The following is a 6,212-nucleotide window of genomic DNA, read 5'->3' on the forward strand; positions in this document are numbered from 1 at the left end:
CCCTAAAAGTAGAATTTCTAGGTAAAAGTGTTAAATGTGTTGTTTGTTTTATATTTCATACAATTTTTATATGTTGCATTTTTATTTCCAAATTTAGAAGCTCTCAAACTTATAAGAAGATATTAGGTGCAGAAAAAGAATATACTGCTTTTCTTGAACCTCTTGAGAATTAGCTGCCGAATCGATGCATTTTATTATAACATTCCATTTGTTATTGGATGCTTTTTGTGTATTTCCATCTGAAAAGGGGCCTTCTCCTACATATCCACCATAACATTATGAAAATCAGCAACCATTGATATAGAACTATCATCTGATGCCCAGACTTCCTTCAAGATTTGCTATTTGTCAAAATAATGTTTTTTAGAGTGAAAGCATCCCACTCAGAATCAATGTCTGCATTTGATGACTATATCTCTTTGGCCTCCTTCAGTAAACAAGAGTGCCTGAGCCTTCCTTGACATTCATGACCTTGACACTTTTGAATATTGCACATTGGTTATTTCGTAAAATGTTCTTAACTGAAATTTTCTGATTGTTTCCCATGGTGAGATTCAAGTTGTATCTTCTTGGCAGAAATTGCATAGAAGTTATGCAGTGAAGCTTTGTTCTATCTGCATCGTTTCAGGTGGCACACAGCTTTATTTGTTCCATTAATGATTACATTTATTTAATTCACATGATTGATACCATTTCTGCTTGAATTCACTGTAAAGTTATTATTTTCTCATTGTAGTTAATTTATATTTGGGGGAGTGACTGAGATGGCCTTAATATTCCCTTCAGCTTGGGACTAAATTCTTTTTTTTTGGAGACAGGGTTTCACTCTGTCACCCAGGCTGGAATGCAATGGCATGATCTCAGCACACTGCAACCTCTGCATTGTGGGCTCAAATGATCCTCCTGCCTCAGCTTCTCAGGTAGCTGGAACTGCAGGCATGCACTAGCATGCTTGGCTAATTTTTATATTTTTTGTAGAGATGGGGTTTCACCGTGTTGCCCAAACTGGTCTTGAACTCATGGACTCAAGCGATCTGGACACCTTGGCCTCCCAAAGTGCTGGGATTACAGGCATAAATCACTGAGCCTGGTCTTGAGGTTAATTTCTAAACAGGTTTCGTCTCAACTATAGGCCCCTCGCCTCCCTTTTCTTAGAGCGTTTACTTTAGCAAACTTATAATTGTAAATTTTTACTCTGCCCCTTTGACATATCAAACTTTTAAAAATCCTCTAACAGATTTTATAACCTGGGAATGTCTTTCTAAAGGACCTGGGAGCCACTGTTTTGAAATGTGTTTCCCAAGGATGAAAAAGCCCCTATTTTCCAGTCTCTGTGGGATGGTAGGAGCCTAACATCAATGGGATACCTTGCTTCACTTTATAAAACTACCACCTGTCAATGTCAAATAAAATATAGAGATGAATCTCTAAGTTTAAAATGTTTTGATTAGAGAGTAAGAATTGTGCCGGGCGCGGTGGCTCACGCCTGTAATCCCAACACTTTGGGAGGCCGAGGCGGGTGGATCACGAGGTCAAGAAATCGAGACCATCCTGGTCAACATGGTGAAACCCCGTCTCTACGAAAAATACAAAAAATTAGCTGGGCATAGTGGCGCGCGCCTGTAATCCCAGCTACTCAGGAGGCTGAGGCAGGAGAATTGCCTGAACCCGGGAGGCGGAGGTTGCGGTGAGCCGAGATCGCGCCATTGCACTCCAGCCTGGGTAACAAGAGTGAAACTCCGTCTCAAAAAAAAAAAAAAGTAAGAATTGTAAATTGGGGCATATATAGCAACTGGGTAGTCTTAAGTATATCCAAAGAACAAAGAGAAAGGTGGAAGTTTTTTGTTTTTTTTTTTTTTGAGATGGAGTTTCGCTCTTGCTACCCAGGCTGGAGTGCAATGGCGTGATCTCGGCTCACCGCAACCTCCGCCTCCTGGGTTCAGGCAATTCTCCTGCCTCAGCCTCCTGAGTAGCTGGGACTACAGGCACGCGCCACCGTGCCCAGCTAATTTTTTGCATTTTTAGTAGAGACGGGGTTTCACCATGTTGACCAGGATGGTCTCGATCTCTTGACCTCGTGATCCACCCGCCTCGGCTTCCCAAAGTGCTGGGATTATAGGCGTGAGCCACAGCGCCCGGCCTGGTGGAAATTTTATTAAAAGGAGAAATGTTATGTATTGCTTTGAAAGAAAGCATGTTGGCCCTAGTAAAATTTTGGGGAGCTGGCAAGTTCCGATTGGTGAATGTAGTAGGTGAAAGTAGTCTTGGAATCACAGTAGGTTATTTTAGTAGCTGTTGGAAAAACTGGTTTTAGGTTGCACCAGGCAGTTTTAGCAGCCAGGCTTATAGAAAATTAAATTTTTGGAGCAATGATATGTACCTTGAGTGCTTTTTTTCCCCCCTCGGACTATCTACTCTGCTTTGGTTGAGTATGACAAAATGACCTAATTTGTATGATGAACTTTTACATTTTTCTCTTTTATTCAAGATCTCTTTCTGAACGCATTGTCAGTCAACCATTTTGAAGTTAGGCTTAATCGCCTCCGGTGCCAGGATAGACCTGTCTTGTTTGTCTTTGTCTCACACGAGAGGAAGGTATGAAAGTCTGTGTCAGGGACCTGGTCCACGTATGCTCAACAGAAAGACCAAAAGAAAAAAAAACTTTGTTTGGAGTCTAGCATCAAGTTTTATGAGTATTTTAACACTTTGACTGGCATCAGCAATATCTCAAAGCATTGGGCCAATGTTTCATTGGAGCAGATGGCTTCATAATGATTTAATATGAAATAAGAATAAAGCTTAAAAAATCATAATATCACAATAATTAACAACAATATAACAAGTTCAGTTTTTACAATGCTTTCAAATTAAAACTAGACAAATCCAAAGATCTGAGACCTGTCTGTAGTCATGGAGTAGCATTTTGTGATTGGGTTGAATTAAACCAGAGAGTGTCACCTTTGTAAGAGGGACTACTAATGCAATTTGAAGAAAAAGTTGTGTTAGGAATATTGTCAAAGATATTCATTAGATTTACTAAAAGGATTTTTTAGGTCAGGTTTTGCCAACTTATCTAAAACAGTTATTAATTGTGAATTTTAATTACTATGTTTTCTTGCCAAATGAAAAGCCTTAAGGAGGAAAACGTGTAGCGTTTTGTTCCTCACAGTGTGGAGTTTTGTTCCAATATCTTGGGAAAAGCTGATGACAGCATGAAAACAATCGACTTTTCATCCCGGTTTATAGTTTGAATGTCTCTGATTATGGCATCCAGGGGTTTGGTAAACTTTGTGTGTGATCCATACATTAGGCACAAGATGTGTTTTTAAAATCTATCTAGTTTCAGCGTATTGGGCTTTAGGAACAGAGAAGTTCTCATTTTTGTACTTTGATTTAACAAAGTTGGATTAGAGGAATGTAGAATAATTTATGGATTTGTCTAGTCTAGAGATGGATAACAAGAACTCAGAAACAATGTACAGAGTTATGATCTAACAACAGATGTATTGTAGTTTTTTTCTAGAGACAACTTTTTTTCTACATTGATTATACAGAAATGTCAGGTTTTAAAACCTCTTGAGGCTGGAAAGCCAAACTAAGGCAAACTTTAGATTTTATTTATAGTTTTAAGGTCTTTGGGACTCCTAGGAAGTAAGTTTTTATATACTCATTGTATGGCTGTGAACCTTCAAAGTTAAGCATGTTATGGATATTGTTAAATATGACATTTCAGACAAAGCCTTAGTAATGTAACCTATGTTTTTAATTGTATTCTGCTATTAAGAGAGAGCAGAATTTTATTAGACTTATGTAAATAACTTTATGTAAATAACCATATTGACATAAGAATACTAAAAAGTACACTTAAAATTTTGCAGGAATCAAGGAGAAAAATTAGCAAAGGCTTTTATCTTTTTTCACAAAAGTATATTTTATCAAATTACTGTAAATTATAGATAGTTCAAGAGAGAAACTTTCTTTATATCTGAAAGACAAAACATTTGAGTAAAAACAACCTTTAAAATAAATGACGTAAGAACATTACCAGTTCTAATGTTCTATAGCAGAGTAGGGTGACTATAGTTAACAATAATGTACTGTATATTTTAATATATCTAAAGAGAGGATTTGAAATGTTCTCAACACATAGGAATAATAAACATTGAAGAGGATGGATACCCTAAGTACCCTAACTTAATCCTTATATATTCTATTCATTTACCAAAATATCACATGTATCTCATAAATGTATATAAATATTATGTATAAATTTAAAAGGCACTTGATTAAAACAGAAGCATGGATCACTGTAAAATAATAACTCATTAAACCAGAGTGATAATCAAAAGACTTCAACAATAATATAGAAAGTTACATGGATGGAAAAATCTTAATCATTTTAAAGCTCAGTTTTTTAAGTAATTAAAAACCTAATAAAGGCAACACAAAATTTATTTTGATGAAATGTAAAATCTTTTTCTTTTAAGCCAGCTACCAAAAGGGTAAAGTAACGTCTTTTGCAGTGTAATTGTTTCTCCTTATAAAGTGTTCATTTAGATAATCTGGAAGTTGGACCTGATTAAAAGGACACTTGAATGTAATCAAACACAGAAAAAAAATGTGTCTAACATTATAAGTTCAACAATTAGATATATCAAGAAAAGCAGAGTAAAAAATCAAATTTTATTGGAGAAAAATACTCCTTTTCTAGGATTTCATGGTAAGTATTTTACTGTCAGGCCGTAACAGCAAAGTTGGAACCAGAGGAAAAAAGTTGCCGGAGTAGACAACAAAGCAAAAAGGCCTTTTCAAGGTTCTCCATGGTACTAAAACTTAAGGTAGTGATGTATGCCTGCAGATCATGTGCAGTGAGATACAGCAAAAGTTGAACCACTAGGATATTGATCTGAGAAATTTGGAAATGAAACTTTTATTTCAAGAAGTGAAATTATTATGTAAATGAATAGGAGAGCATTTTTAACCTGTAACTAGGGAAATTGAATAGATTTCCAGGAAAGAAATGGCAGAAACAGAAAATGTAGTTTAGAATAAGACTGTTAAAGACACAAGATTTGTGCTTATAAATCAAACCTCTTGCAACTTTATGAAGAGCAAATACATATTTTAAGAAAATTTTGTAGTTTCAAATGTTGAGGATCAGATTCTGGTCAGGTATCAGTGTACCCTTGATATCAATGTTTACTTTTTAGGAAAACACATAATTTTTTTTTCAATCTCACTCAATCACACACAAAACCTCTTTTATAACACCCATCTTTTATAACTCTTCTTTAACTTGCCTAGACCTTTTATAATGTTTTTAAAACCTCCAGTATTAGTCTTAGTTTTATCATTTTTTTTTTCTTTTGGGGCCACCAATCATTTTATTTTAGGACAGAAAATTATGCAAGATTTTTTCGTACAGAATAATCTTTTAAAATTTGTGCTTTGATTAAAAACCTAGATATTATTTAGTCTTTTTATAAAAGACTAATAAATCCTTTTTAAAAAAAAACTAATCTTTTTTATAAAAGACAAATTTTTTTTTTTTTTTTTGGGAGGAAAATGTCTGTATTAAAAGCCAAAAAACCACATATAAATACAAGAAGAAACGCCCACCAGGCCACATCACTGGATAGATCGACTTGGAAAAGGTTCATAAAGTTCATTTTCAGCGGTAACAATATATTGGTGTTAAATCCTTCCCGTGCCCTCCCCCCAATTTTAAATAAATTTAAAAACAACAAATCTCAAATACAACTATGTTCAGATACAAAGAGCTTCTCTTACTACAGCAATAGCAATTTAATCTTTTTGTTTTGTATGTTTTTTTACTAAAACTTTCATTTAAAACTGATTAAATATATAAAACAAATACACAGGATTTGGTCATTTTCTACCATGAATCTAGGGCACGTGGGTGCGGGGAGGGAGTCCGGCAGGGGGATGCAATCGAGGGGAAAGAGCCCCATTTCCCTCCTCAGTCTTCGGAGCTGTGATCTCACCCTCAGTCCAAGGGCTTACACCTGCTTTTCGGAACTGGAAGCGCAGCACAAACCTTGCTTTTCAAAGGCGCTGGGGCCTCTCGGCGGCCCCATCCCGGGAAGAGGAACGAACGATAACTACAGCAAGAAGCACACTGGCCGAGTCTCCAGCGGGAAAGGCGCCCGCGCGCGCGGACACAGGACGGACACAGGGAGGAGCGGAGCGGG

This window comes from Aotus nancymaae, unplaced genomic scaffold, assembly GCF_030222135.1.
Source record: "Aotus nancymaae isolate 86718 unplaced genomic scaffold, 86718_ANA_hifiasm-v0.15.2.pri h1tg000141l, whole genome shotgun sequence".
Taxonomy (NCBI): Eukaryota; Metazoa; Chordata; class Mammalia; order Primates; family Aotidae; genus Aotus; species Aotus nancymaae.